Here is a 22514-nt window from a genome sequence, read left to right on the forward strand (position 1 = left end):
ATGTGGTCTTGGTAGGTAAAAACCCTGTGCTTGTCAAGATTCATGGAAAGTTTGGGGAAGATTATTATTACATTGCCAAACTTAACGACGAATTTTGGCCACAAACGGTCAAATTAAGTCGTATCACCCCTTTCCTTGACACTTGACATTGTATTATATGCATGTTAGGGTAGGATGCATTGCATGTTGATTTTCTCATTAGAACTAACATCATGTGATTTTATCATGGTAAATTAGCTGCATTTAGATTAAATTTGCATGGAAAATGATTTTACTTTCTTGTTGATTTTTATGGCCTAATACTAAGCATGGGTGATCATAAGACACCACAAAAACATGCTACCCCGTGTGCTTGGTCTTTGATATGTGCAGGTAACAAGTTTGCGGTACCAAGAGATTGCTAGTATTCTCATGACCTCTCGTTCAAGTATCTTTGCGCACCTCCCCAAGAACTCATGCCTCAGTTGGAGCCAGATGTTACCCACTACCTATGGGTAGTATGCATAGGAGAATTTTTTTTCTCCTAGATGGTCCTCAGCCGGTAGCGATCGGCCCTTTGCAGCCACTAGATAACTCGATGTGCCATTATCTTTGTCACCTAAGCCAACCATGTGGTCCCTTGCCCATCTATTATGATTGTTTGTTTGAAAATGGGCCTCCCGACCCTGAAGGTATGGAATTTCATTGGTATAGTTGAGTAACTTTCCTTAGTTTTCATAGACACTTTTGGGCATGGATTGGTGGGGGGATTCAGCAGAAAGAGTGAGCTAGGTCTGTACTATTGTCTCCTCTGCCCGATTTGGGCGTTACCCTTGTATCCTAGTCCCGTGGGATCTCCTTTACTGGCCATTCACTTCACGGTTGACACTACATGGAAAATCTTGATTTTGGTTGCGTGGTCCCGCTTCTCGACACCCTAGCCTGGGAAAAATTGTTGTATATCTAGCTTTAATGTATTGATGTTTGTGTCTTGGGTTAACCTAGTAGTATTGTAGTGATATGCTAGTCCATGATTATAGTTATGTATATGTGAGTATGCTTGTTAATACTCATGTTTTAGTTTGTGAATTCTAGGGTTTGTAACAAAACCCTAGAAGAAGTTGATATTCTAGGACTTGATGATATTATTGATATGTTTTAGTTTTGATGATGAAAATATAGGGTTTGGAACAAACCCTAGTAGAGTCTGTCATAGAATATTATTGAAACCTTCAATGTATAGTACTGTGATTGGATTATTATTTGATTTGCTATTTAAGGCCTTGTGTCTCGAAATGGAATCTAAGGTTTATGACAAAACCTTTGTAAGAAGTTGAAGTCTAGCATGCAAATAGATGTCCCTTATCAATTATGAACCTAACTAGGTTTAGGCATTTGATGTCTAAAGTCTAAATGCTTTGATATAAGAATTTGACATAATTAACCTCATGCTTCTATATGTATTTGGTTGTACTTGCGAGTAAAATTTTGCAGGTACATAATCTTCAAGATTTCGTGATAATGATAAGCATTATGAAGGAAGCTATAAGAATGATGATGATCAAGATGACCTTGATGAAAGTTGTGAAAGGTTGAAGCTTCTCCGATGTTATAGAAGAAGAAATTGTTGATATCCCTAAGTTAAGAGGGAGCATGGTTAGAAAAAAAGAGTACATCTCCCCAATTGAGAGGGAGGGCATATTATGAGTCATGATGGATGCCTTGTAGAAGAAATCAGAGAATGAATAGATCTACAATGTATTGAGGATGTCTTGGTACTACTGAAGAAATGAAAGAAGAAAATCTTTTGAATAGTTGAATATGAATAACTAAGTGGCATCAAGATGATTGAGAAGCCCAAAAGTTTGTGTTTACTTGTATATGTATATTTGAAAGTTTATCGCTAATTGGGGTTTGTGTTTGAACAATTGAATCTCTCCATAAAGAAGGATGAACATTTTGGAAACCTGCTTGGACAAATGGATATATCTAGTTTACTAGGGAGAGATGAAGCATCTAATGGCGGATGCTTGGGAGGACATCCGGCCAGCCTATGTGTTGATGTCTAGATCTTGAAGAGGGAGGGTGGCGTTGGTCATGGAGCTCCGACCTTGGATACACACCTAGATCCCTAGGTTGATGGTTAGCAAATAAGCTTGATGGTATTTAGATTGGCTGAAAGCTTGAGTCCATCTTAGTCCCACCCAAATAGAATACCCTGGTCAGGTTTCTAGTCCGCAGCACTAAGTGTGCTAGAACTCTTCATAGTTCATTTTGGAGATCTTCCATGTACCTCTATATATATATAATTATGAATACCTCCCTAGTTAAGAGGGAGTGTTGAAGAATGTAACTAGTGTCGGTCTTCATAATTGTATTTGAGTCGTGATGTAATTTATTTATCAAAAGAAACAATTATTATTATTATTGTTAAAGAAATTAACTTATTAAAGCACGAGTTTCATGCTTGGGTCATTTGTTTATAGGTAAAAGCTTCCATTGCAGGCTTCTAAGGTTTATGTCAAATGTCCTTGTCCATGTCATAACATAAAGAACACTTCTTGGGATTTATTTCTCAAGAAAGAAAATTATTTTGATGTAAGTTAGGTCTTCTAGGCCTCCTCCATCAAGTTGGCCTCAAACTGGACAAGTCGGCCTAAATTGAGGGGCAGAAACTACTATATAAAGGCAACAACTCGACCTCATTTGGAGCACTCACTCACCAAGTTCGATCTGCAATTGCTGGGGCAGTAAAAAGTGCGAAATTCAAGGAAGAAGGTGAGAAGGGCTAGCGAAGGAGAAGGAGGCCTATCTCAAGCATAAAAAGTTGAAACTCTCTCTCTCTCTCTCTCATGTGTGAAGCCTCTAAGTTGCTTGAAGGGTCGAAACTTTTGTTCTATTATTGGGCCAAAATTTTGCTGTTGGGGGTCGAAATTTTGTAGTTGGAAAGTCAAATTTTTGGATTGTTGCTGGGCTGAAGCTATTGGACAAGAAGAGACTACTAAATCATCTTGGAAGGTTGATTTGGTGGAGGAGGAAGGTCTTAGGGCCTAAGGTCTTAGTCTATCTCATTTTGAATCTACTGAAGGAAGATCTCTTTGACTGACTTTTCCCCTATATAGGGTTTTAGCCCTGGCTAAGTGCCTATATCTAGTGTCCTTGATCTTTGTATCTTGGTTTTGATAATTGCTTCATAATAAGATTTCAAAGATATCACAAGTAATTATCAACTAGAGAAAATCTTTCCGCCTTTCTGATTTTCTAACAACATAAGTGTGTCTTCATGGTTTGCATATTCATTTAAAGTGCTCTTAAGGAAACAAGTAATTTGGGACTGTTTGACACACTTGGCATAAGAATAATTTATAAGTCATTCACTGCTGCCATAAAACTTGCTGCTCATCATTGGAACATAAGTAACATAAAGGATTTCATTATTGATGCTCTAGTGACATATATTTCTCATTGTGGTTTACATTGTCTACTTCATTTACATTGATTTCCTAAAGTGAGTTTACTATTGATTTGGTTGCCATATCATTTCTATTTTTCAAGTGCACAAACATTTTTGTTTGTTGTGAGTTGCCTAAGCTTCAAAATTTGCACTAATAAGCTCACTCTCTAAAGCACTTAACAAATTAAATCCCTTAATCCAATAATCTCGTAAAATGTTTGCATAAGTGAATATATCATAAGAATCTAAGATATTGGTGTTTCTTGTTATCTTATTCTCTTACACATTGGCATTAAGGATCTAAGTAATTTGAGGACAGGCTAATCTAATCACATATCTTTTGAATAATTGTGGGCATTGAAGAATGTAATTGTAATATTGGCATTATCTTGGAAGGCTTCTATTTATTTAAAAGGGCCTTGGTAATCTTATTGTGTTAATTGTTCTAAGTGGATAAGTGCTCCAATTGTCTATGGTTCATGATTAAAGTGGATATCTATTGGGAATATCTGGCATATTGGTGATCTTTCCTTTAAGAGCATATATCTTGTGGTTATTTGCTTAAGCAAATTGTATCGTGGTTATCTCTTGTATCTTGTTGGCACGTGTGAAATTGACACAAATTCTTGTTGTTGAGATTGTCTTTTATTTTCCATTGTTAAGGACTTATTGTCATAACTCAAGATATATCGTAACTAAGTACTTGAAAGAACATAAACAATCTCACCTTAAGAATTACATTCTTATCTTGCATTGCATCCTAAATTAGTCTTGCATTAATAATTTACCTCCAAGCATAAGCTTGGTTGGTAGAGAAATAGGAACACCTTTTCAATCTTTGCTTGAGAAGTCTGGTTCCTCTAGTATTTAAAACGATTATCTTGCAGTTGTCAAAACCACAGTCTCTGCAGCGTTGGAGGCAATGTTGCACGAAGCAGGGGCAAAGCGGAAGCGTTTTTTGGAAGCGGGGATGCGGAAGCGTCATTTTCCAAAAATCTAGGAAGCGAAGCGTCCGCGGAAGCGTCTGCTATATATATATATATATATTTATATTTTTTTGCATTTATACTCAAAACAAACATCCCAAATAGCAAATTACTTGTAGAAGACATGAAAACATGCATATTTTTGCATAAATCAAGATAGATATAACATCCATTGTACATTAATGATTAATTATTCGAGCATCAACCATTTAGATGCATCAACCATTTAGACGCATCAACCATCTAGAATCTAGATTCTTCTCCTCTTGTCTAGCCTTTGCCTCTACCTCGATTGTCTAGGGATATTAGTCAACATTGCCCAATTTTGATCAAACTACCTAATTCAAGACTTAAAATATGGTAGAAAAAGCTTAACATGCTTGATCGATGATTTTCACTTGATTGAAAGGTAATTTTTTGCTAAGAGCGTGCCGCGTGGCAAAGGAGTTCAACAATTAACACCACCAACACTAGGGTACATATAGGGCTTGGTGCTCTTGATTAAATGCTAATCGCATACCTTCATACTTGATATAATCTAATGAAATGCCACAATCCCATTGATCCTGAATTCCTGAAAACTGTTAAGTTCGCTGAATTTTGAATAGGATATGAAATTCTATTTTCTCCATATGAAGTCCAATGAGGCTGGAACCACTCTCAAACATCCTGAGTCATTTCATGGTAATGTTAAAAATTTAAGTAAAAGGATGAAAATGAAAAATAAAGGAGAATGTCACTTTTACTTTAAGAATTTAACATTACCATGAGGGAGCATCTGCTATATTTATATTTTTTTTTGCCTTCATTCATCACCCTAACCCAAGGTGGACCCACCCCCAACAAGCAAACTCACCTAAAATAAAATAAAAAAATTGAAAAAAAAAAACGATTTTCTAAACGCTTTTCCGGAAGCGTACGCTTCCTCCTCTGAAGCGCCATGCTTCCGACGCCCGAAGCGCCGTAGAAGCGACGCTTCCGTACCACGCTTCCGAATTTCTAGGAAGCGCCAAAAAATTTAGAAGCGCGCTCCCGGCCAAGCTTCCTAGGCGCTTCCGTACGGGACGCGCTTCGGGGCTTGGAACCGTGGGGGGGGGGGCGCTTCGTGCAACATTGGTTGGAGGCACTGGGCATGTTAGATTTCAAGGAGACGCATCGTTAACCAAAATTTTGCTTGCTTCATCTTGACTTCGCTCTGCCACTTACTTAAGATATTAGGCTCAATATAGATAAAGATCAAGGGATAATACGCTTAGATAGACATTTAACTAAAATAAACCAAGATTCATGTATTTTTGAATAGATATTGATCCAGGACCTTAATGATAGCTCAAATTTCAAAGTGTTCGAAAGAGTGTTGAACTTGAGCGACTGGATAAGATCTCGTCTTCTTGATTCCGATGCCGCGAACGGTTCAAAAAAATAACACCATATGAAGGAGTTATTGCAATTTGAAAAAGTCCAGTAAACTGCAATTTATGGACATTTGACCAAGATTAATTTAGTTTAAGCGCTAAACCTTTCCTTAAGTGCCTTTCTTAAAAGTGTGAATTAAGCACGTGGGTAGTATTCGGAAAGTGGGAACTGGTATCTCGCGCAGCCTACAAATGGTAAGTGGTATTCCTAAATTTCACGCGATTACCCTTAGCGGGTGACATGTAGCATGGGAAAACTGCTTTTCTCATGCGCTCTAAATCTAATATCGATTGAGCAAGATTTCACATGAGATTGCGCGACAGCTGTTCGATTGGACGGGTCACATCGACGGTGGAGATCGTCTGGGTTAGTTGGTGAGCGGACGATGCGATATCAGTTGGATCAAGCGGGATAGATTGACGGTGGAGATTCCGCTATTTGAAATGCTTTCGGTAAGGATTATCCCTAACTGCCAGGATTATACCGCCTCATATGCGCGCCCAAACAATTATTGTAACAGTTCACCTCCGATGGTCAGCCTGGTGGAGCGGCTAAACTTAGGCAGATATGCTAAGTTTAATTGGAGTTAGGTGCAGTTCACCAAAATTGGTGGAGTATCCCAAGGGGGATATTGATTAAATGCACTCCAAGAGCAGTTTTCGACAAGGAGACAGAGAGGGAGTGAAACAAGTGGCTAGCTAGGCTAATTGGAGCTTGCTGAAGCCAATGGAATAGTCTAGAGAAGCTGAGGAAGTCATCTTCATAGAGGTTTTCATCCAGGGAGATTTTGTAGCTCTGGGCTACCAGGAGTTGGAGGCAGTTGTAGGAGCTACTAGTACTCGTTCTCAGCAAACCAATAGTCATTCCTGACTGTAATGAGCATTCTGAATCCATTGCATGGATTTGCAGAAGCATTTGAAGACTTCTAAAGGCCAAGATGCTACAGGGAAGTTTCAGGCAGCCCAGTGCCAACCATGGAAGAAGGCCTAGTTTGGGGATGCAATGCTCATTTGAGCAAATGATCAGTCTATTGTTGGTGTTTGATATGTGCTGGAGACATTAGTAGAGGTTTCAGTGACAGTGAAAGAATTCTGAAGGAGTTAGTGCCATCAAGAAGCTCAGGGTAGCTCAAAGCACTGATTGAAGGAATCAAGTCTAAGGGAGCTTAGATCTATTTGCAGAGTGATGACAACCATGACAGGGATATAGATGGTATTCTAAGCCCATTGGTTCAGTTCAGTAACCTTTGGAGTTAAGTGTGGAACTTGTAAAAGAAACTTTGCCATAATCCCAAAGGGCCAAGTCAAGATGACAAAAGCTCAAAAGTTCAAGTATTTAGTTCCGCAAATGTCATATATAAGCTAGATCATTTATTTGTCAAGCTTTGAGTGGGAGGTTCTTGTAGGCATAACAAGTTATCAAACCCCCATTTCAGATCAGGTGGTATTAGAGCAGGTTGCTTGATTGACAGAGCAATAGGTTACTTGATTGATAGAGTAGGTTGCTTGATTATCAGAGCATAGTTGCTTGATTCACAGAGGATGGTTGCTTGTTTGACTTGAAAGTTGTTTAAACAGTACAAGGAGTTTGACTGTTTGTAAACCGACTGTTGTTTGAGTTTGCGAAGGTGAAGGGAAAGCTACTGATAGCTAAGTCCAGGAAAGGACAAAGAGGAAGAAGGTCTGAAGGCATTCTCCTTACCCAAAGGACCTCAAGGCAACCCTTGAAGTGCAAGAGGGTCTGTTTGCAAAAGCTGCTTGAATAAGAGTTTAACTCTACTACCATTTGGTTGAGAAATTTTGTCAATAGATTCTAAAAGCTTTGTGAATTTTGTTGAAGTTCTTTTGTTCATTTTGATAATGACAACTTCTACAAGTGAGTTTTCAAAATCCTCCTCCTTCACAAGATTCTTTGATGAAGACATGAAGTGAGACTTGTTCATCATGATGGATATGGTGAAACAAATGTATGAAGATGAAAGGAAGAGCACCAAACTTCGAGAGCAGTTGAATTCCATGAAGGAAGAGAAGCAATTGCTTTTTGACAAATTGCAGGAAATGGAGAGCCAACTTCATATTGAAAATATGAACCTAGAAAGGATGCATGAGATGGAGACACAACTCCTTGTTGCCAAAGAAGCCTTAGTCAAGCATCAGTTTGAAGAAGAGGTAAACAATTCTAGTTTGTCTTCAATTTCCTCTAAGAATGTTTATGTTGGTTCTTTTGAAAAACATACAAGAGGTATAGGGTCCAAGTTGATGTCAAAAATGGGCTATGAAGGAAAATGATTGGGCAAACATGCACAAGGCATTGTTGAGCCAATAATGGTTGAGGAAAGGCCTAAGTATTTGGGTCTTGGCTATGGACAATCTTATGGAGAAAGTTCCAAAGCAACCATGAAGGCAATTGAAACAGTTCCTACAAAGAGTTTCATTTAAGGTTCTTTACCTCAAGTTTGTAAAGATTGTATTCATGGGGAATGCAATTGTTTGAAACATACTTTACAAGAAGAAGGTGTTCATAAGCATGCACTTGAACGAGAGAGTTGTGGAAGCTCTAAAATCATTGAATAGATTGATGTTGTTCCGAAGGGAGCCAATTCTTCATTCGATTCACCTCTTCATGAAGGCAACAAAGGTGAAAGAGAAAGGTATAAATATGATTTTAATCATATTTCTTTTGATCATGTTAAGCATGGTAAATTTCCAGACATAAGCATTGGAAAAAAATTGCATGTTCCTTTTGTGGTTTGGATAACCATAGTGTTTCTAGATGTTGGAAGAAAATGGCCGCATACAGGAAAATTTTGAAGAAAAGGAGGCAAGAAGCGAAAGGTCCATTGGACAAAGAAAAATATGCTGTAAAGAGGATGAACATGTGTTGCACTTATTGCCATAAGCAAGGACATATTGCTGAAAAGTGTTGGAGTTTGAATCCAACAATGCTTCCACGAAATTTGAAGAAGGTGGAAAGAGAGAATGGCAAAAATGAAAAGGAAGTTTCCATAATTGATGTGTTTCAGGATGATTCGCATGTTGATGTCGAAGTGCAGTTAAAGGAAGCGCCTTTAATGTGGATTGGTAAGAAATGGTTAGAGTTTTTATCCAATTAAGGTTGCATGTTTTTTGATTTGATACAGTTCTTTGCCAATGGAATGCAAGTTGCAGGGTTTTACCAAAAAGGTGAATGAAAAAGTTGAGTATGAGACTCGCTTTATTGCAGCAAAATTATATTCATTTCAGCTTTGTAAGTACATGTACATATGATTGAGGATCTTGTACTTATGATTGTGCTTGAGAGAAAGTTGAAGAATGGAATACATACATGAGAATGGTATGTATGAACAAATGAATGTTGATGATTTCATTGTTTTGAACATGTATGGGTAATTGACTTGATGGTCGATTGCTTTGTTTAAACATGCATGCAATGTCATGTCGACTTGGAAAAGTTGATTTTGTCTCCAAGATTGAAAAAGGGAGATAATGATGAAGTGTTTCACAAGAGGTGGAATTCTTTCTACTTTGAAAAAGAATCGTCAAGTTCTTTTTGTATATGCTTGACTTGGAGAGTCAGTTGTTTGAAAAGGCATGTTTTTGTCGGCTTGTGATTTAGTCGATCATTTGTACACAAGATGTAAGAGACATGATGATGATTCACATGATGTGAATTTATGTCGTCAAGTTGTTTTTTTTGCATTATGTTGTTTTTGACAAGATGTCAGAAGAAGATTTGCAGCAGCAAAAGTTGCCATAGAAGTGGCTTGGTAAGAAGTGGTTTGACTTCTTGACACAGTAAAACATACTTTCATTGGTACATATGCAAATTTCAGTTAAGTATGCATATATTTATGATGTAATCTCACGTTTGTTTGAGCCACCTTGGGTCGATGATCAAGGAAGCGATGTTCAGCTACCTTCTGTAAACTTCTCAACAGAAATTCTGAATGAGTTCAAGGAAGACAGTTCTTAACAGGAGGACAAGCGCATCCAAGAAGGGAAGTGTTAACTACCTTCGAGTTTTGGTTCAAAGGCACTAGCCATGTAAGGCAAGTGTATGGAGGCTAAAAGAAGAGGGTGCTGTACTCTCATCTACTGTACAGATCAGTGTATCAATCTTTTGGGGTCCAAAAGATTCCTAATGGGGAGGAGTGATCAGATATCGATCCAGTTCCTTAACGATAGCTCAAATTTCAAAGTGTTCGAAAGAGTGTCGAACCTGAGCAATCAGATAAGATCTCGTCTTCTTGATTTCGGCGCCACGAACGATTCGAAAAAACGACACCGTATGAAGGAGTTATTGCAATTTGAAAAAGTCCAATAAACTGCAATTTATGGACATTTGACCAAGATTAATTTGGTTTAAGCGCTAAACCTTTCCTTAAGTGCCTTTCTTAAAAGTGTGAATTAAGCACGTGGGTAGTATTTGGAAAGTGGAAACTTGTATCTCGCGCTCCCTAAAAATGGTAAGCGATATTCCTAAATTTCACGCGATTACCCTTAGCGAGCAATACGTAGCACGAGGAAACTTCTTTTCTCGCGCGCTCTTGATCTGATATCGATCGAGCAAGATTTCATGTGAGATTGCGCGACAACCGTTCGATTGGATGGGTCACATCGATGGTGGAGATCGTCCGGGTTAGTTGGTGAGTGGACGACGCGATATCCGTTGGATCAAGCGGGATAGATCGACGGTGGAGATTCCGCTATTTGAAATGCTTTCGGTAAGGATTATCCATAACCGCCGGGATTATACTGCCTCATATGCGCGCCCAAACAATTATTGTAAAGGATTATCCCTAACCGCCGGGATTATACTGCCTCATATGCGCACCCAAACAATTATTGTAAGTTGTAACGGTTCATCTACGACGGTCAGCCTGGCGGAGCGGTTAAACTTAGGCAGATATTCTAAGTTTAAACGGAGTTAGGTGCAGTTCACCAAAATTGGTGGAGTATCCCTAGGGGGATATTGATTAAATGCACTCCAGGAGCAGTTTTCGACAAGGAGACAAAGAGGGAGTGAAACAAGAGGCTAGCTAGGCTAATTGGAGCCTGCTAAAGCCAATGGAATAGTCCAGAGAAGCTGAGGAAGTCATCTTCATAGAGATTTTCATCCAGGGAGATTTTGGAGCTCAGGGCCACCAGGAGTTGGAGGCAGTTGTAGGAGCTACTAGTACTCGTTCTCAGCAAACCAATAGTCATTCCTGACTGTAATGAGCATTCTGAATCCATTGTAGGGATTTGTAGAAGCATTTGAAGACTTCTAAAGGCCGAGATGCTACAGGGAAGTTTCAGGCAGCCTAGTGCCAACCGTGGAGGAAGGCCTAGTTTGGGGATGCAATGCTCATTTTGAGCAAATGATCAGTCTATTGTTGGTGTCTGATATGTGTTGGAGACAGTAGAAGAGGTTTCAGTGACAGTTAAAGAATTCTGAAGGAGTTAGTGCCATCAAGAAGCTCAGGGTAGCTCAGAGCACTGATTGAAGGAATCAAGTCTAAGGGAGCTTAGATCTGTTTGCAGAGTGATGACAGCCATGACAGGGATATAGATGGTATTCTAAGCCCATTGGTTCAGTTCAGTAACCTTTGGAGTTAAGTGTGGAACTTGTAAAAGAAACTTTGCCATAATCCCAAAGAGCCAAGTCAAGATGACAAAAGCTCAAGGAGACGTAGCCCACGATATTTGGGTGAACTCCTAGATTAAATTTGCTGTTATGTGTTGATGTTTATTTGCTGCATTATATGGCTGTTATATGTGTTTAATATCAGCAGAAACAAATGGATTTAAAGCACTTAAATAGTTAAAAACAAAAGACATACATTTGTTTCAAGTACTTAATTCCGCAAATGTCATATATAAGCTAGATCATTTATTTGTCAAGCTTTGAGTGGGAGGTTCTTGTAAGCATAACAAGTTATCAAACCCCCATTTCAGATGAATTTCACTTAGTTGTAGGATTTGCATTTAATCTAGGATAGCCAAATATCCAAGCAACAGTTGCTCATCCGATCATTTGGTCTCTAATTTATCTAAAGCAAGAAGTTGACTCAATAAGGCACTGGTCTCACGTAAGAAATCTAATCCGATCCTTAAATCTTGCTAAATTTACTAGGTGGCTAGGCCATTCAACCATGTCTCCAAGATTTGTTGGTTGCCAACAAGTCTTGCACTTTCACATCTCTTAGGGACTACCGCCCACAGCCTGATGTTGGGAGACAACTAGAACGAAGAGGTCGGGGATCAAAGTGACAACCCCCAACCCGAGTTGTTGTCGTAGTGCTTGTACAATCTGAGTGACAACAAGTATCAAGGCATAACAGGTGGAACCAAAAACCCTGAGATGCCTCACCGAAGGAATGTGGCCATAACACATTTCACAGGTAGTCTTATTTTTGATAGCATGAGATGGAGACATATTCTTTATATACACAACACATAGAACTGCATCAACCCAAAACATCAGTTTAACATTCTTGAAAAGCATTATCAAACGTACCATATTTAATATTGTCTTGTTCACTCTTTTAGGTACACTGTTTTGTTGGGGATTATAAGGCACGGTTGTTTGATGTTTGTTGGCGAAGATAGTTTTGAAATTCATTTGAAGTATATTCTTTTCCATTATCAGTACGAATAGAGCCAATATGAGATTGTGCATCATTTTCAATCCATGCATGAAAGTTCTTAAATGTTTCAAATGTTTCAAATTTGTTCTTCAATAAATAAACCCAACATATTTTGGTGTAGTCATCAATAAATGTCATCATATATTTATTACCATTTGCAGAAGGAATAGAGATTGGGCTACACAAACCAGAATGAATGAGTTCAAGATTTCTATGTGCTCTGGAATGAGAATCATGAAAAGATTGTTTGTTGTGCTTTCCTATGATACATGTATCATTGCTTAAGTTTCCTAGGAATTTTTGGCAAACCAGTAACGCCATTTTTCTTCAACAAACAAAGATTGTCATAGTTTAGATGTCCAAATCTAGCATGCCATAAAAGACTTGATGGAAGTGTACCTTCATCATAGTGAGAACTGTATGAAAAGTTCTGTGCACGAGCAGAGGTTCCTTGCAACTTCAATAGCTTTCTTCTTCTATCCAGTCATGACACGTGAGTGCTCTGATGCTTATCTGATCTCAACCTTGCCATCAAATATATGAATGGAGTGTCCTTGCTAGCAGATGTGGATCAAATACAACAAGTTTCTCCTCAACTCTGGGAGGTATAGAACATCATGTAAAAGAAACTCTGGAAGACCAGGCAATTTGAGCCTGATGGTGCCAAGCCTTGCTGGATTGAGTTTTGACTTGTCTGCAAATTAAGCTTCTCCATCAACATTGTCAATGAATTCTTCAAATAAATCTCTTCTAAAAGTCATGTGGCAAGTTTCTCCTTAATCAAGCAACCAAACATCTTTCCATGAAGCAAGTGAAGCATTAAATAAGTCTTCGATTACTCCAATGTTGCAATGTGCTACAACATAATGAGCGCACTCGGGTGCTTTTCCTTTCCCTTTACAAGGTGTTTTACCCTTTTCTTCATTTCTTTCCTGCTCGATTTTGTCCCAAGGCAACTTACATTTGGAAGCATCATGTCCATCTCTATTGCATCATATGCAATGAAGATCAGACCTTTCTCCTTGGAAATGACTGCCCCCCCTGCCTCTAAAATTCTTCCTCCTTCTTCCTCTTTGGTCACCTCTTTCTCTAGAAGAATCTTATGCATGATTCTTCTCTTATTGTGCAAGGCAAACAACTTCTTCAGAAGACTGAGGAGTTGTCTTCTTCCCAAAAGCCTTCTCTCTTTTAGCAAACTTCTTCTCGAGGGAGTCAAAGGAAATTTCCTTAAGTTTGCCACTTGCTTGCAATTACTTGAGATAATGTGAATAGGTGGGATAGAGTGCCTTGACATAGACCATGTCGCTCAGATTGTATAAGCATCGCGACAACGACTCAGGGCGAGGGTTGTCACTTTGATCCCCACCCACTCCGTTATAGTTGTCTCCCAACAATAGGCTATGGGGGGTAGTCCATAGGAAATGTGAAGGTGGAAGGCAAGTTGGCGACCAAAAAACCCAGGAGATACGATTGAGTGGCCTAGCTACTTGGTTAAATTTAGCAAGACTCAAAGATTAGATTAGATTCAGATATGAGACCAGGGCCTTGTGGAGTCAAAGTTCTTGCTTATTATAATTTAAGACCAAGTAACTAGATGGGCAATTGCTGCTTAGATGCTTCACTAACCTATATGAGATGCAAGTCCTAAGATCTAAGTGTAATGCAAGGATCTTGGTTACTTTTAAGTTATATGCCTAGTCTAAATGGAACCTTTCTCTTAACTGTTTTGAGACCAGTCTTTAGAGTAGGTTGTGGGATGGAAGCCAACAGGAAGCAAGCAGAGGCTTGATTAACGATACCTCCCCCTGTGTTCCAACCACCCAGTGCCTCCGGTGCTGCAGATACTGTGGCTCTGATGACTACAAGGTCACTGTGTTAACCACTAAAAAGGTGTTGAATCCCTCAAGCTAGGTGAGAAAGGGTGGCCCTGGAAGTCTATCAACCAAGCTTATGCTTGGAGGTAAATTATTAATGCAATTAGGCCTAGAATGCTTATGCAAAAGTTATAAGTGAGATGTGAGATTATTAAAAATTCTTTTAAGTACTTATTTATTGTTTGATTTATGCCCGCAAGTACTTATCAATGGTAAGTAAAAGACAATCTCATCAACAAGAACATGTGCCAAATTCTTAAGTGCCAACAAGATACAATTGCTCAAATATAAGAATGATGCTTAATGATTTACTACTAGCAATTGTCCCAAAAGGTACAAAGAGAGGCCGATAGGATTATTAAATTGGAATTGTTGAATTTTTCTAGAAGAATTAATTGATTCGTGGAAAACGTTGTTTTCTCGGACTAGATCATTGTGCAATTACTTTTCTTTAGATGTTTTGTTTATATCTATATTATAAGGAACATATTGAATGTCTTATTTCATTTTTGCTATCCTTACTAATATCTTTTCGGTGCTTTTTCTTGATCAATTTGATGAAATATTCCATTATCGTTTGGTCAAAGTCCTCACCTGCATATTAGTGTACATCTCGCTAAGTTCAAAGCACGAAAGTCAACCAAAAAAGTCAATGGCAAGAAAATACTCATTTGAAAGATAGATAACGAAAGGGAATTGATAGTTTTCCAGGTGGTCCAAACTATATATATTTTTAATTTTATTTTATATTGAATAATTATCTTATGGTTTTATGTTGTTATTTTTTGAGGTCACTCATTAAATTTAATTTGTGATTTCAATGCATTCTCGTTAAGTTTTAGATAAATTAGATTGGAAAATAAATCAGAATTTTTTTAAAAAAATCAACCTTAAAAACAAATATATATATATAATTTTAAAATACATAATAAATTAATTTAATTTCTTTATTTATAAATTTTAAAATATTTAATTATTTAAGTTAATTTAATATATTATTATGTATGTATTATAATAATAATTAATATTAATATAATTAATTTTTGTTGTGATGATAAATCATATTAGTTTGGAAGAAATTAATAACTTGAAATGTGATTTATCAAAAATACATTATAAAAATTAATATAATTATCATTATTATTATTAAATATTTTACTAAATAACCTAATTATTTAATAAATATTATTATTATTATTATTAATATTAACATTAATATACTTATCATTATTATTATTAAATATTTAACTACCTAACTTAATTATTTAAGGCCAGGTCTAATGAGTAATTGTGTGAATGGTCAAAAGTGATTGTCCAAAAGAAAATTCAAAAAAGTGTAGTGTTTGAATCATATTTTTGATGGTGAAAATAAATTCAACCCCATCAAAAACTTCCAAAGCATCTAAAATCTTGAAATTTGACATGTTAGTGTCAGTCTTTCCAGCCTTCCTCCAGTGATCAAACATGCTCTTACAAAGTGATTTTGAAGTGTCAAGGTCAAATTTTGTCATTTCAGTGAGTCTTCAAGCAAAATTTGGTCACTAGGCATTAGGCCTAGGGTTTGCCCAAATGTCAGTCTATGTCATCATTCAGCTGAGTGTATCATCATTCAGAGGGTTGTCATCGTCATGTCAGTATCTAATGGGTCATTTTACATCTTGTTCATGCTTCAGTTGTCCCTAGGCAAGCTCATTTCCCTCTCCTAGGGTTTTGAAAGCTAATTTTTCTTGGATGGTCAAATCACCGGCAAAACTTGTTTCCTGATGTTCATACACCTTCCCCTATCCTTAAAGTACCTTATCAAATGCTTCCCATCACTCAGATCCCCCAAATTCCTCATTTTTGCACAAACCCTAGTTTCTAGCTACAACCTGGCAATTTTCTAGGTTGGGCCTGTGTTTTGCCCTTTTGGACCCCTTCCCCTCACTCAATCTCTGAGATTCCACTTTCCCCTGCTTCCTAACATCCCTCCCTACTTCCAAAAATTTCCCCAAGAATTTAGAAGCCCCCTATCCCCTTCATTTCGCTCCATTTCGACAAAATTCCTTGTTTCACACATCGGGACAAGTTGCACTCAAATGATGTTTCAGAGCAATAAAAGATGAATTTTGGAAAACTGAGAGAGGTTTTTGTCCATAACATGCCAAAGAAGAAAAACCTCCTTCACTTTTTACACAGGTGTCATGGTTTGAGAGAAATGTCAAAAATACCGGCGAGAACGAAGGTGCTCCAAGGACGGTTGGCCAAAGCACAAAAACGAAGGAAAACGCCCGATCCACTCCAAATTTTGGCCAAAGCCTCTTTGACTGAGCATGGTACTTGATTGGGGACTCCCAGCCCAAATTTCAAGAAATTTGGAGAAAATTTTGTCATTTGTGAATTTTTTGGGCAATTTACAGGTTTTGGCTTCTCAAGGGTCTCACCCCCGGTGAGACCCTTTGTCCTCGTAGCTCCGTTTTGCGAAAACTCAGCATTGATGGATTTGTCATGCAAAGTTACACATGCCTATGGATTATCTTGAGTTTTCATGGAGTTTTGGGTCTCCAAAAGGTCAAAATACAGCCAAATTTTGACTTTCTGCCCCTTTTTTGAGCTGCAGAAGTAGTCTTGGGAGAATTGACTTTTGACTGGGCAAATGACCTCCAAATCCAAAAATTCCGGTTGGGTTGGAAAGTAGACTCAGAGACCTTTCCAACGAGCTATCCTGCACCTCATTCTGACACCGGGAAGGCCTCCAAACAGGGCTTCAAAGTGCGCGACCCCTTCAGCTGAATGTGCGCGACCCCTTGGGAAATTTTTGTCAGATTTGACCAGTTCAGCCCAGAATTTACAGTTCAGCTCCAGTTTGACTTGCTGAGGTCGATGGTGGTCCTTTTGATTGTACTTGTGGCACTTTTTAGATACTTTTACTATTGTTTTACTCTTCTAGAAGTTTTCCTCATGTAAAAGAGTAAAATTGACTGTATGAACTGGTTTCCAAGTTTTTAGAGGCAAGTGGTTTTGACTGCCTATTTTGTAGTGCTTAGTTTAGAGGTTGTTCAAACAGCGCCTAGGAAGGGGAGCTCGACCCCTAGAGGTGGGGAAAGAGGTTAGATCATCTATATTATGCACTCTTTTGCTCATTTTCATGGTTGGACTTTTGAGGGAGAAAGCTATCATTGTATTATTCACTTGTATCTCTGCAATTTTTGGCTAAGGAGGACCAGGGTTTTGCAGTCATCTTTGGGATTCTTGTGGACTCATTGTGTTGATGGTGTATCTCTTCATGTTATTGTAAGCTTTGTTATGTGATTCATTTCCTTTCTATACTGCTGCATATTAAACAAATGAAGTGATAAAGTTAGAATCCATGCTTGCCATGCTCTGCTTTCAAATTTGTTTAATTTTTATGTTTTCTGCTGCCTAAAGAGAATTCAAATCCATTGTTTGCTCTCTTTAGCCTTCTTATCTTTCTTCCTGATCATCCATTTCAGCTAAAGACATCAATACAAGCTCCTACCTTGCCCCAAAGATCCCCCTGCAGAAACTGTGTCAAATCCCCGCACCCTAAATTGCAGCTCCTCAATTTGCCACCAAAACCCCCAAAAAAACCCCAAATCAACCTTCCTAATCATTTTACTAGCCTAATATCAGTGTTTCCTTGTTGGTCATCTCATTCCATTTGAAAATCTACCGAGATTGACCGGAGAGAGCCTTCTCCTGCCCCGTAGGGCTAGCTACGAGGCTGAATGGTTTGATGTTGCCTTGAGATTTGCCTTCCTCAGCCTAGGGTGAAATTTCAAGCGCTAACATACTGGCGACCATACTGGGGAAGAACAAATTGATTGTTTGCTTATTGGTGTGTTTAATTCATAAGCTTAGACGGAGTCTGAAGGTACGCCAGGTAGCCTTCGAAAACGCTCTTGTTTTACATCAGCGTAAGTAGATAAACGCTCCTTCAGTCGACCTCCGTGAGCTTGTGAATGTAACACTTCATTTGCAATTTACCCCAGTACATGTATCAAGTTCAGATCTGATTGTTGATGGTGGACAACGATCAGACACTTGAAAGACTGAAATCATTCACTTGGCGATTCTAAATCAGTTTTGAAGATCAGACCCAAAGACTCCACTGGAGGATGATCCCGACCAGCAGAAACATGAAAGGAGAATATCGCAAGATCAGGTATTCAAGTTGGAATTTCATCCAAGACATTTTGTTCTTTGTCATAAATGATTTCTTCTCTTTTCCCAAGAATGTCAAGACTGCGTTGCAAAGTATATTGTATTTGAGAAGAGATCCTCGGCCTGCAGTTGATTCTTTCCCTTTGAAAAGTGTGAATACCAAAGATTTGCATGCCTTTGAGCTTGACCAAGATCCTTTTTTCCGAATTTTGTGATGGTCATCTTCAAGTTGATGAACCCCAAGCAACCAAGATCGATTCTATACCTGCTGTACATACCCCTACACTTTGTAAAATTCCAGATCGGTATAAACCTCTTGTTTTACCTTCTTTTCTTCATGCTTTCCAAAAAAACTATGATCTATACTTGCCGAGGTTTGATGGTGAATGTAAGAATGTCAACGCTGAGCAACATGTCCAGAATTTTGAGAATTTTCTAGATCTTTTTGAAGTTGATGAAGAAGATGTTAGTATGAGGCTTTTTGCTCTTTCTTTGCAAGCTGAAGTGAAGAGTTGGTTCAAAGCCCTACCTGATGCAAGCATTTCAGATTTCCAGCAGTTTGTCAAAGTTTTTCTCGACAGGTGGATGATCGGACAGAACCTTCTCTTGATTGTAGAAGAGTATAATCAGCTGAAAAGATTGCCAGGGGAGACAGTACAACAGTTTTCAGCGAGATTTAACCATGTTTATTATTCGATCCCAATTGATATAAGGCCTACTCTTAGATCTGCTCTCTTGCACTATCCGGGTGCCTTTGATCCGGAGATGGAGTTTCAGCTGAGAGAAAAAGATATTGCAACACTTCACGAAATGCAAAACAGTGCAGTAAATGTAGAGGCGCATCTGCTGATCCGACAGGCAAGGATGAAGGAAGAAGAGATGAAAACCATAGATCCGGAAAAATCAACATCTCTAGAGGTAAAGCTTGATATTTTGGTAAGTGCAGTGGAAGAAATGATGCAAAGGATCACCGCAAGGAATGATTATGATGTTCAAGCCCATGGCGCGCTGATTGAAGAAGAACACGTTGCTGATTCAAAATATTTTGTTTATGATCCCAGTTGTCATAGTGATTGTTTTATAGATCATTGGGAAGAAGAGAGAGCTGTTGATATGACGTGTATGTTTGATGATGATTTGCCTCAGTTTGATGAGTATGATGATGATTATGTTCTCCAAACAGTAGCTAATCTTGTAGATAAATCAGCAGCTAGTTTGTGCGAGGAAGAAGTTCATTTTCAGCAGCTTGAATACAATGTTCAACCATCACATATCAGCTATGACAGTGACGAGGAAAGTGCAGCAAATTTTGAAGTAAGTGAAGGATCTTTGCCTTTTTGCTTTGATTCGTTTCAGTTCATTAGAGATAACTACCATGCAATCAGAAATCAGTTTTCAACAAGTCTTGATTTGGACCATCTTGAGAGCAATGAAGATTTTGTTCAAGACTTCTCATATTCAGATTTGCAAACTCCGAAAGCCATTGATTGTCAAGACGCAGCTGAAGACTTGGAAGTGGACACACATGATTCAATGATTCAAGGTGACTCTGTACCATTTTGTTTTGAATCAATTCAGTTTTTGAAGGGTAGATTGCATAGTAAATCATTTAATGTTGAGGATGAGACAAATAACAAAATTCTTGAGCAGCCTGTAGCATCATATTTGCAGCCACCAAATGAAATTGAAGGGCAAATTATAGATGAAGGTGTGGCAGCCGAAATACCTGATTTGATGATGCAGGAAGATTCTATACCCTTTTGTTTCGAAGCATTTCAGTTTATAAGGCAGAATTCTCAAGAAAAAGATGAGCATCATGTAGGCAATCATGTAATCACAATGGAACCAATAGAAATGGGATTGCAGCAGTCTTTTCACATTTTTCATGATCCAATAGCTGATGTTTTGGATGAGGTTTGCAGTCAAAGTCTTTCTCCATTAACATGTGAGCTTGAAACATGTGCTGATATGAATTTGATCCGGCAGCCGGTTTCTTTGTCATTTTCAGCAGAGGTCTCGGCACACGGTTCAGATCAAAGTTTGCATTCACGGTATGAGGAAAAGAGAAGTAATCCATTAGATGAGCTAAGTTCCAGTGTGCTTGAATTTCAAGATCCTTATGCAGTGTTTTTGGAGGTGGATAGAGAATTCATATCATTCTACGGATCTGTTTCTAAGTCGTCATGGGAGTTGCATTTTATTAGTTCTCTCTTGTTGGTCATAAGCGAGAACTTGTGGAGAATTCGAACAGCAGATCGGATACTTGCTTGGTTACATTGGTTGTTTCATTTCACTTGACCAGGTGATGAATGAAACTGTTAGAGTAGGTTTTGATGAATAAGCTCCACTTTGAGCATCATTTTCAGTTGGTCGATTGTGTTTAAGTATCGAGTCAGTTTTTAGTTGAGTCATGAGTCCTTTATGAGTCAATTTTTGGTCTTGTTGTTAAGTTAATTTGTGTCAGTTTTCCGTCATGCATTTCAGTTTGAGTTTTTGACTCCATTGCCCAATAATTGTAAGGCACTGGTCTGCTCTCCCAGAGGTCTAAGGTTCTTGGCACCTCCAAGGAGCTACCATCCCCATTGGAGCCAATGTTAGTGTCAGTCTTTCCAGCCTTCCTCCAGTGATCAAACATGCTCTTACAAAGTGATTTTGAAGTGTCAAGGTCAAATTTTGTCATTTCAGTGAGTCTTCAAGCAAAATTTGGTCACTAGGCATTAGGCCTAGGGTTTGCCCAAATGTCAGTCTATGTCATCATTCAGCTGAGTGTATCATCATTCAGAGGGTTGTCATCGTCATGTCAGTATCTAATGGGTCATTTTACATCTTGTTCATGCTTCAGTTGTCCCTAGGCAAGCTCATTTCCCTCTCCTAGGGTTTTGAAAGCTAATTTTTCTTGGATGGTCAAATCACCGGCAAAACTTGTTTCCTGATGTTCATACACCTTCCCCTATCCTTAAAGTACCTTATCAAATGCTTCCCATCACTCAGATCCCCCAAATTCCTCATTTTTGCACAAACCCTAGTTTCTAGCTACAACCTGGCAATTTTCTAGGTTGGGCCTGTGTTTTGCCCTTTTGGACCCCTTCCCCTCACTCAATCTCTGAGATTCCACTTTCCCCTGCTTCCTAACATCCCTCCCTACTTCCAAAAATTTCCCCAAGAATTTAGAAGCCCCCTATCCCCTTCATTTCGCTCCATTTCGACAAAATTCCTTGTTTCACACATCGGGACAAGTTGCACTCAAATGATGTTTCAGAGCAATAAAAGATGAATTTTGGAAAACTGAGAGAGGTTTTTGTCCATAACATGCCAAAGAAGAAAAACCTCCTTCACTTTTTACACAGGTGTCATGGTTTGAGAGAAATGTCAAAAATACCGGCGAGAACGAAGGTGCTCCAAGGACGGTTGGCCAAAGCACAAAAACGAAGGAAAACGCCCGATCCACTCCAAATTTTGGCCAAAGCCTCTTTGACTGAGCATGGTACTTGATTGGGGACTCCCAGCCCAAATTTCAAAAAATTTGGAGAAAATTTTGTCATTTGTGAATTTTTTGTGCAATTTACAGGTTTTGGCTTCTCAAGGGGTCTCACCCCCGGTGAGACCCTTTGTCCTCGTAGCTCCGTTTTGCGAAAACTCAGCATTGCTGGATTTGTCTTGCAAAGTTACACATGCTTATGGATTATCTTGAGTTTTCATGGAGTTTTGGGTCTCCAAAAGGTCAAAATACAGCCAAATTTTGATTTTCTGCCCCTTTTTTGAGCTGCAGAAATAGTCTTGGGAGAATTGACTTTTGACTGGGCAAATGACCTCCAAATCCAAAAATTCCGGTTGGGTTGGAAAGTAGACTCAGAGACCTTTCCAACGAGCTATCCTGCACCTCATTCTGACACCGGGAAGGCCTCCAAACAGGGCTCCAAAGTGCGCGACCCCTTCAGCTGGATGTGCGCGACCCCTTGGGAAATTTTTGCCAGATTTGACCAGTTCAGCCCAGAATTTGCAGTTCAGCTCCA

General features: G+C 38.7%; 1 protein-coding gene across 1 annotated transcript in view; it reads left to right on the forward strand.

Annotated features, from left to right (window-relative positions):
- Positions 1 to 22514, forward strand: part of LOC149195699 (C-type lectin receptor-like tyrosine-protein kinase At1g52310) — a 56347-nt gene that overhangs the window by 16111 nt on the left and 17722 nt on the right. The window lies entirely within an intron of this gene.

This window comes from Pinus tabuliformis, chromosome 2_2, assembly GCF_031772625.1.
Source record: "Pinus tabuliformis cultivar Carrire ecotype Pingquan chromosome 2_2, CPIR1, whole genome shotgun sequence".
Taxonomy (NCBI): Eukaryota; Viridiplantae; Streptophyta; class Pinopsida; order Pinales; family Pinaceae; genus Pinus; species Pinus tabuliformis.